This window comes from Rhinopithecus bieti, unplaced genomic scaffold, assembly GCF_001698545.2.
Source record: "Rhinopithecus bieti isolate Rb0 unplaced genomic scaffold, ASM169854v2 scaffold_10347, whole genome shotgun sequence".
Classification (NCBI taxonomy): domain Eukaryota; kingdom Metazoa; phylum Chordata; class Mammalia; order Primates; family Cercopithecidae; genus Rhinopithecus; species Rhinopithecus bieti.
The window spans coordinates 3,070,414-3,081,473 of record NW_016806836.1 but is presented as its reverse complement, the minus strand read 5'-3'; positions in this window follow the sequence as shown (position 1 = coordinate 3,081,473).

Here is an 11,060-nt window from a genome sequence, read left to right as displayed (position 1 = left end):
CTATGTCTTCACATGGTAGACAGTACCTTCTTACTATGTCTTCACATGGTAGACAGTACCTTCTTACTATGTCTTCACATGGTAGACAGTACCTTCTTACTATGTCTTCACATGGTAGACAGTACCTTCTTACTATGTCTTCACATGGTAGACAGTACCTTCTTACTATGTCTTCACATGGTAGACAGTACCTTCTTACTATGTCTTCACATGGTAGACAGTACCTTCTTACTATGTCTTCACATGGTAGACAGTACCTTCTTACTATGTCTTCACATGGTAGACAGTACCTTCTTACTATGTCTTCACATGGTAGACAGTACCTTCTTACTATGTCTTCACATGGTAGACAGTACCTTCTTACTATGTCTTCACATGGTAGACAGTACCTTCTTACTATGTCTTCACATGGTAGACAGTACCTTCTTACTATGTCTTCACATGGTAGACAGTACCTTCTTACTATGTCTTCACATGGTAGACAGTACCTTCTTACTATGTCTTCACATGGTAGACAGTACCTTCTTACTATGTCTTCACATGGTAGACAGTACCTTCTTACTATGTCTTCACATGGTAGACAGTACCTTCTTACTATGTCTTCACATGGTAGACAGTACCTTCTTACTATGTCTTCACATGGTAGACAGTACCTTCTTACTATGTCTTCACATGGTAGACAGTACCTTCTTACTATGTCTTCACATGGTAGACAGTACCTTCTTACTATGTCTTCACATGGTAGACAGTACCTTCTTACTATGTCTTCACATGGTAGACAGTACCTTCTTACTATGTCTTCACATGGTAGACAGTACCTTCTTACTATGTCTTCACATGGTAGACAGTACCTTCTTACTATGTCTTCACATGGTAGACAGTACCTTCTTACTATGTCTTCACATGGTAGACAGTACCTTCTTACTATGTCTTCACATGGTAGACAGTACCTTCTTACTATGTCTTCACATGGTAGACAGTACCTTCTTACTATGTCTTCACATGGTAGACAGTACCTTCTTACTATGTCTTCACATGGTAGACAGTACCTTCTTACTATGTCTTCACATGGTAGACAGTACCTTCTTACTATGTCTTCACATGGTAGACAGTACCTTCTTACTATGTCTTCACATGGTAGACAGTACCTTCTTACTATGTCTTCACATGGTAGACAGTACCTTCTTACTATGTCTTCACATGGTAGACAGTACCTTCTTACTATGTCTTCACATGGTAGACAGTACCTTCTTACTATGTCTTCACATGGTAGACAGTACCTTCTTACTATGTCTTCACATGGTAGACAGTACCTTCTTACTATGTCTTCACATGGTAGACAGTACCTTCTTACTATGTCTTCACATGGTAGACAGTACCTTCTTACTATGTCTTCACATGGTAGACAGTACCTTCTTACTATGTCTTCACATGGTAGACAGTACCTTCTTACTATGTCTTCACATGGTAGACAGTACCTTCTTACTATGTCTTCACATGGTAGACAGTACCTTCTTACTATGTCTTCACATGGTAGACAGTACCTTCTTACTATGTCTTCACATGGTAGACAGTACCTTCTTACTATGTCTTCACATGGTAGACAGTACCTTCTTACTATGTCTTCACATGGTAGACAGTACCTTCTTACTATGTCTTCACATGGTAGACAGTACCTTCTTACTATGTCTTCACATGGTAGACAGTACCTTCTTACTATGTCTTCACATGGTAGACAGTACCTTCTTACTATGTCTTCACATGGTAGACAGTACCTTCTTACTATGTCTTCACATGGTAGACAGTACCTTCTTACTATGTCTTCACATGGTAGACAGTACCTTCTTACTATGTCTTCACATGGTAGACAGTACCTTCTTACTATGTCTTCACATGGTAGACAGTACCTTCTTACTATGTCTTCACATGGTAGACAGTACCTTCTTACTATGTCTTCACATGGTAGACAGTACCTTCTTACTATGTCTTCACATGGTAGACAGTACCTTCTTACTATGTCTTCACATGGTAGACAGTACCTTCTTACTATGTCTTCACATGGTAGACAGTACCTTCTTACTATGTCTTCACATGGTAGACAGTACCTTCTTACTATGTCTTCACATGGTAGACAGTACCTTCTTACTATGTCTTCACATGGTAGACAGTACCTTCTTACTATGTCTTCACATGGTAGACAGTACCTTCTTACTATGTCTTCACATGGTAGACAGTACCTTCTTACTATGTCTTCACATGGTAGACAGTACCTTCTTACTATGTCTTCACATGGTAGACAGTACCTTCTTACTATGTCTTCACATGGTAGACAGTACCTTCTTACTATGTCTTCACATGGTAGACAGTACCTTCTTACTATGTCTTCACATGGTAGACAGTACCTTCTTACTATGTCTTCACATGGTAGACAGTACCTTCTTACTATGTCTTCACATGGTAGACAGTACCTTCTTACTATGTCTTCACATGGTAGACAGTACCTTCTTACTATGTCTTCACATGGTAGACAGTACCTTCTTACTATGTCTTCACATGGTAGACAGTACCTTCTTACTATGTCTTCACATGGTAGACAGTACCTTCTTACTATGTCTTCACATGGTGAAAGGCCAAGAGGTCTCACTCGGGCCTCTCTTATAAAGTCATTGATCCCATTATCACCTCCCAAAGGCCTTGCCTTCTCATATCATCACCTTGGAGGCTAGGATTTCAACATATGAATTTTAAGGACACACATTCAGACCATGGCACTGTTCTTTACCTTTAGGGAGAAAATCAAAATGATTAAAAGAGGTGATCTCTAGGGTACTGAAGTTGGAAAATAATGTAGTCTTTTTTTCTTTTTCTTTTCTTTTTTTTTTTTTTTTTTTTGAGACAGTTTCACTCTCTTGCCCAGGCTGGAGTGCAGCGGCACAATCTTGGTTCACTGCAACCTCCACCTCCCAGGCTCAAGCGATTCTCCTGCCTCAACCTCTTGAGGAGCTGGACTTACAGGAATGCACCACCACACCCAACTAATTTTGTATTTTTAGGAGAGATGAGATTTCACCATGTTGGTCAGGCTGGTCTCGAACTCCTGACCTCAGGTAATCTGCCTGCCTCGGCCTCCCAAAGTGCTGGGATTACAGGAGTGAGCCACCGCACCTGACCTCAAATAGTGTAGTCTAAGGTCATACATAGGAGCTTTCACATTGGGCAAATTGCCAGGCACGGTGGCTCATGCCTGTAATCCCAGCACTTTGGGAGGCCAAGGCCGGTGGATCACCTGAGGTCAGGAGTTCGAGAGCAGCCTAACCAACACGGTGAAACCCATCTTTACTAAAAATAAAAAAATTAGCTGGGTGTATTGGCAGGCACCTGTAATCCCAGCTACTGGGAAGGCAGAGGTAGGAGAATTGCTTGAATCTGGGAGGCGAAGATTGCAGTGGGCCGAGATCTCGCCATTGCACTCCAGCCTGGGTGACAGAGCTAGATTCCATCTCAAAAAAAAAAATTGCCATTGCCTAACTTCCCTGAACTTCAGCTTCTTCTTCTATAAGGTGGGAAGGTGGGGTGACACCCTCCACCTCCTGGACTTGTATGAGGATTAAGTGAAATTATGTATGGCTAGAGTTTGGTAGAGCAGCTGGCACATGGCTAGATGTACTGGCTAGAGGGATGAGGCCCAAACTGATGTTAGGTCCAGATCCATGTCCTGAAGAAAGAGCAGAGACCTCAGATTCTTGGAGACCATCCAACCTACTGCTTTCCTGGCCATCGAGCACATGGGGCCCAGTCTTATCCACAGTCACACAAGGAATCAGTCTGTGAGCCCAGGACTAGAACTGGCTCCTGACACCCAGCCCAGGGCCCTGCTGGCCACCCCTGCCACTTCTGAATCATCGACTACATTTGGCTTTGGACATGGAGAAAAGGGAGCGATTTGGGAAGAATGAAAACATTTCCTCTGTTCAAATTGTTTCTTTTTGTGCTGGCAAGTCCAAGGTGTTCTGACAAAGGTCAAAAGTATTTATTTTCTTGAATATCATGGGAGTGAGATTGTGACACAGATGAGGAGGAGTGAGGGGAAGGAAAGGAGGGAGGGGGAGGGCTGTTGCCAACTTCAATAGCTGAAAGGGCTTCTTTTTATTACAGGAAGTGTTTGGTTTGGGGGCATAGAAACAACCTCTAGTTTTCTATCAAAAGGAGCAGAAATTACCATCAGGAAAATCACAGTTTATGAACAGACTGACAATTCAGTAAAGGCTATGCTCCATGCGGCCCTGCCCACCTCCCCAGCTTGGCTCCCGTTCCTCACCCCCATCCAAGTTTTGCCAGCCCACCGGGTCCTAACCCACTGCACTCCCTTATGCTGTTCCTCTGACTACGCTGCCCGACCCCAGTGCCACCTCAGGCACTGTTCTTGACCTACCTGAGTCCTCCTCTAGGCCTCCTCCTCAAAGACCCTCCAGCTCTTCTTCTGCGTACATCACACCACATCTTTCTGTCTTTGCACTTACTAAACTGCCTCTAAATTGCCCCTACACCCATCTGTCTCTCCCAGTGGACTGCAGATCATATACTGGACCCTCAGGCTCAGGTCTGGCATTCAGACAGAATCCTGCTTTTTTTGGCCTGCTCCATTTGGGGCCACATGGTGTTTTTGAGTTGTTTGTGTTCATCTCCAGAAACTAAAAATTAAGAGATTTCACATTAAAATCCAGATTTTTGGCTTCTCTCAATAAACTGGAAATCCAGCAACATGGGTCCAGCCCTCCTAGCAGTGGTCCCTTTTGGATACAGCATGCCTTTTCCATTTCTTCACAGTCCCCACCACACCCTGCTGTCTCCCTGGCATTAAAGCCTCATGTCAGGAGCCATTTGTCATCATTCTTGCAATACTGTTCCTTCTTATAGTGGATTAATAAGAAAGTGAAGTACTCATGTTCCTTCCTCACACCTGACCCACTTCCCTTATTTATGTTACCAGACTAGAACCTATAGGTACCTGGGCTTTCAACCCTTGCACCAGGCTGAAAACTTCTTGAAAACAGATATAGGCTAACTGTAGTGGCTCACACCTGTAATCTCAGAATTCAGAAAGGCTGAGGTGGAAGATCACTTGAACCTAGGAGTTCGACACCATCCTGGGCAACATAGTGAGACCTCATCTCTACCAAAAAATAAAAAAATAAAAAAATAAAAAAAATTAGCTGGGCGTGGCACCCACCTGTGGTCCCAGCTACCTGGGAGGGTGAGGTGGGAGGATTGCTTGAGTAAGGGAAGTTGAAGTTGCAGTGAGTCATGATTGCTCCTCTGCATCCAGCCTGGGTGATAAGGCCAGACCCTGTCTCAAAAAAAAAAAAAAAAAAAAAAAAAAAAAAAAAGAAAAGAAAAGAAAAAATAGATACAGTGCTTCGTATCATCTCTGTAGCTCCAATAGCCAGCACAGTGCATAGCTCAGAGTAGGTCTCACATAATGAATACAACTCTTGCTACTAGAAGAAGAGAGCCTCTTTATAAATTCTTTCATCTTCTTCATCATCCATTCTAAGACGGGAAATTAAAGAAAGAAAGAAAAATAAAATTAAAAAGAGAAATAAGCTTTCTTGTATTAGGCTGACTTGTCCCAGAGGCAGCAATGGGCATAGCCCAGACCCAGGGAAAGTCTTGATAATACTATCTAAGAAGCCAGGACACAAAAGAATGTGCTCTGGAGACTCTCCCGGCACTCCCTCAACACAGGGAGAAGAAAAACAAATTTTCCTTTGCTTTATGGTATGAGTTTATAGATTCTTGTTCTCTTTGACTGGTGACTCCAAGTATTCTGTTTTATCTAAGCAGTGGAGTGAAGGTCATAAACCGTCTGAGCAGGCCACCTGGGCGTCATAGTGAAGGCCATGGAATAAGCCATGCTAGGCACTAAGCAAACCTAGATAATGGACATCTGGGTTGCATAGCAACGGTCATGTGTAATCCTGAGTTATGAACCTGTTACAATTTGATTTAACTGTCTTTGTCCTGCCTCTGTATCCCTGCTTTCACACCTCTGTAAGCCTGCTTCAGGCTAGCCCACCCCTTTTTAAAGTGTGCATAAAAGTCAAGTGATGTCTTTGTTCTTGGCCCAGTCTTTGGATGTTAAGTCGGCTGGGTCTGTGTGCCCTCAATAAAGATATCCTTCTGTATACACCCCAAGGTCTCTCTCTGGTCCTCCTGATTCCACAACAATTCAACAACTATTTTCTGAGTTCACCTATAAGCCAATTTCCCTCCTCAGTGTTCTTTCTCTTTGATGTCCTGGTACCCCTTGTAAACCCCTAATACTCAAACCCCTCCCTAGATTGCCCTTTCAGGTACCTCTTACAAAACTTTGATGTTAGCAGTTGCATAAGAGAAGATCACAAAAACCATTAATTAGTAGTGACAGTATTAATGTCAGTAATAAGTAGATATTAATATTATTTACTGAGAATTTCCCATGTATATCAGTTTGTTCTCACACTGCTAATAAAGACATACCTGAGTCTGGATAATTTATAAAGGGAAGAGGTTTAATTGACTCACAGTTCCACATGGCTGGGGAGGCCTCACAATCATGGTGGAAGGTAAATGAGGAACAGCAAACTCACATCTTACATGGTAGCAGGCAAGAGGGCATGTGCAGGGAACTCCCCCTTATAAAACCATCAGATCCCATGAGACTTATTCACTATCATGAGAACAGCATGGAAAAAACCCACCCCCATGATTCAATTACCTCCCACCGGGTCCCTCCCATGACATGAGGGAATTACGGGAGCTACAATTCAAGATGAGATTTGGGTGGGGACACAGCCAAGCCATATCACCATGTACCAAGAACTTTACATAGATTTCCTCACTCCAGCTTTACAACAACCCTGTGTATTATTAGTCCTCATATTAGTCAGGACTGTAAGTTGCGAGTAGAAAGAAAAGTAACAACCAACTCTCAAATGGTTTAAGCCAAAAAGTTCATATAACTGAAAAATCAGATCTAGTATTCATGAAAGCATTATGTGGATGACATAATTCTAAGAATTTTACATGTATTAATTCTTTTAATCCTGTGAATAATATTTTAAGAAAGGTACTAATATAATTTCCATTTTGCAGACAGGGAAACTTGAGTACTGAGATTTCACAATGATAAGTCATTCTTACTAGCTGGATGCATCTGAACCCACTTTCTGTGTGTAATGGAATTACCTACTTCATTCAACTCCTTGGAACCCAGAGGTCAATTCCACAGAGGAAGCAGAAAATGCCATGTTCACCTTGCATGGAGGACATCAGTGTGTGACTTAGGGTTGCCCATTAGGTGCATCTGCCGTGGACTTCGATTTTCAAACTCATATAGAGACTGTTCTCTGGCAGGTGTGGTGGGAGAGTAAGATCAAGCTCCAGAGATGACAATACAGTGGGGTTACGGGCAGCAATGGATGTCTGGAGCCAGAGGGCCAGAAGTGTCCCCAGGCCAATTCTGTTAATGTGAATGGAGACACCATGCCTGGCTTCTCAACCTCTGAGTTTGGTTCCCCTGTGATTCTATAATCCACTGCATATGCTTTCAACAAAACTCATGTGAGTCAATATTCCATAATAAACTCCCTTACATATATACATCTATCCTATTAGTTCTGTCCCTCGAGAGAACCCTGACTAATACCATATCATAAAATAAATTAAAAATTAAAGAGGAAGAAACCAAGGATCAAAGAACTTAAGTAATTTCTTTAGAGTCACACAGCCACGGAATAGAGAAGTTAGAATTTGAATGGCTCAAATTTTGTTTTGCTTTTGTTATTGTTTTGTTATTGCTTTTCTCATTTGGCTTGCAATAATGTTCTTAATTTTGTTTTTTCCCACTTTCCTGATTTAAATGCTTCCTATAAAAAATGAAAGTAACATTCTTTGAAATCTCATCAGCATATATTAACTACTGTTAACATTTTAGTGGGCATCTTTCATGTCTGTCTGAATGTGTATGGGCAATAGAAGTAACCTTTTTCATAAATCATAACAAATAATACACATTATTTTAATCAAGAGCACCCTTTTTAAGTGTGATTTTTTTTCTTACCTATCCTTTTCCTCTTCCTTTTCCAACCTCCATTAATGTCCCTTACTTACTCCACACTTTCTGGCTCACGATAACCCTTGTTAACAACTGATGTGTACACTTGTAGACTTTTCTCCAAGCCAAAATAATTACACATTTCTTTATATAAGTCCTGTTTTTAACTCCTGCAACATTAATATTAAAGGACACTAATGCGCTGCGCACAGTGGCTCATGCCTGTAACTCCAGCACTTTGGGAGGCCGAGACAGGTGGATCATTTGAGGTCAGGAGTTCGAGACCAATCTGGCCAAAATCGTGAAGTCTCATCTCTACAAAAATAAATAAAACTTAGCCTGGCATGCTGGCATGCACCTGTGGTCCCAGCTACTCAGGAGGCTGATGCTGGAGAATTGGTTGAACCCAGGAGGCAGAGGTTGCAGTGAGCCGAGATTGTGCCACTGCACTCCAGCCTAGGTGACAGAGTGAGACCCTGCCTCAAAAAAAAAAAAAAAAAAAAAAAAAAAAAAGAAAGAAAGAAAGAAAAGAAAACAAAAAAAAGAACACCAGTTGTGGCATTTGGGGCACCAGAAAGTAACTGTTGAAAGAGATTTCACCCATAGAAGGAGCCCTTCTTGACACCCCTAAAATTGCACTGCTGAGGTGATCTTCAGGTGAGCTCACCCGTCACAGTTCTGGAGTGAGTGTAAGAAGGCTGAGGGTGAGCACCTCTGTCTCCACCAAAGAAACAGATCACCAGGCCCTCATCTCATGGTTTCCAGGTTTGCTTGCAGACCCGCCTGCGAAGCTCAAGGACCTGCAGAGTCACTGCTGTCTGGAGCTCCTGAATGCAGTCTAGCTAACCTTCCCTACCCTGAAGCCCTTCAACATCTTTTCTCCATTCCCTTTACGAGTTTTACTCTTCTTTCCCCTGCTCAGCAATTTTCACCAGTCCAAGGACCAAATGCTCTGCTCTTAGATCAATAGCCCGTGGGAAGTACTGCGGACAGTCTCCGAGATGCACCCCAGCTGCTCCTGCAGAGGAATCGCTTTCTTTCTGACTCAGTTTTACTTGAATTAAGCTTCTTCTGCTTTATGAAAGCAGCTTCCTTCCAGAGCATGAGTTGACATCAACCCAGAACCAGAAAGAAATCAGTGGCTGGAACTTGTCTTATTCATCTCTGGAAAGGCCAGCTCTCCAGCAGGGGCTTAGGATTCTGTTTCCTTTTTTGTTTCTTAATCATCATGTTTGAGAAGGCATTTAAAGATACTCTTTGGCTAGAGTAAGTGCTCAGTAAGCATTTGTTGGCAAAGGGATAAAACAATAAATGATGGAATAATCAGCATTCGGTAAATGGTTGGTGAAGGAGAAGCAAATGAGATAACACATGTGAAATTGATATGTAATCTGTGAATAGTGAAAACTTGTTCCTGGCCAGGCGTGGTGGCTCACACCTGTAATCCCAGCACTTTGGGAGGCCGAGGTGGGCGGATCACTTGAGGCCGGGAGTTCAAGACCAGCCTGTCCAACATGGTGAAACCCTCTCCACGAAAAATCCAAAAATGAGCCAGTCGTGATGGCACATGACTATAATCCCACCTACTTGGGGGGCTGAGGCAGAAGAATCCCTCAAACTGGGAGACGGAGGTTGCAGTGAGCCGAGATCATGCCATTGCACTCTAGCCTGGGCGACAGAGCGAGACTCCATCTCAAAAAAAAAAAAAAAAAAAACCCACCCAGAAAAAGAAAAGGGACTGGACTGCAGCGTTATCTGCTGGCGCCATCTTCCGGAAACGAGTTAGCACAACAGGTCTATTTCTGCTTTAGTGGGACGTGAGGGCACTAGAAATGCAGGCAAGGAGGGGAAAAGAGAGAATGAATTTTAGCAAAATCTCTCCATCTCCTCTGTCCTGGATCTCCCAATTACTCTACCAAGATTATCAGTTTAATGTAATAGTACTACTAACATGCTAGCACTTGTTTTGAGCACCTAGCATGCGCCAGATACTGTGCTCAGTGTTTTACATGTGTGATTTCATCCTCGCAGTAACTGCAAGAAGTGTTTATAGTAAGTCCTTACTTAACTTTGTCGATGGGTTCTTGGAAACTGCGACTTTAAGCAAAATTATGTGCAGCATGTCCTCAAGTAATGTCCTTTCCATTGTGATTACGAGGGAAAAAATGGTTTCATCATACATCCTTTCACTTAAAGTTGCAGTTTCCAAGAAACTATCAACATTCAGTTGATATTAAAAACCTGAGGCACACAGGGTGTATAGTGGACTTATCATCTCTCGGGTTACATATCTAGTTGGTGTTTGGGATAAGACTGAAACCCAGTTCTGTCTGACTTCAGAGCCTGTGGTGGGCTGTTGTGAGTCAGGTCCCGAGGAATCAGACTCCAACATGGAGATTTACAGTCAGGAAGTCTATTGCAGAGTGCTGTCGGGATTACATCTGTGGAAGGGAAAAGTCAAACTGCAGTCAAACTCAGCAGAGGCCTTGGCTAATGCCATGGGGAATATGGAGCTGGGATGGCAAGAGGACAGGACCTTGGAATGTCCACATCGAACAGTCATAGGGGCTCAGCTGAGAGCTGCCAGCAGCCAATGCTCCCAGCAGCTGGGGGAATAAATGCCTCATTCTGGGGATGAGGGTCTTGGTGGCGTACCACAGTATGCACTGCAGAGCCCACTACCTATTCCCCATGAATCGCTCCTCAAACAAGGGAGATGGCTGGGAGGGAGACAACATCAGTGATAGGGTAGTGGAGGAGGAATTTAGAGAGTAAAAATGGTTTTGTCTGTCATCCACCCACCTGTGACCTAGGCTATGTATGCCGTCCAGCTGCAATAACCAATAAAATTTGGTCAATTACGTTGATATAGTGTATGGATTATTTTATGGGTTGCAAGCCATTAACAAAAAAATAAAATGCAATGTTCCACTGGCTGATTGGAGATGCATTCTTTTTTTTTTTT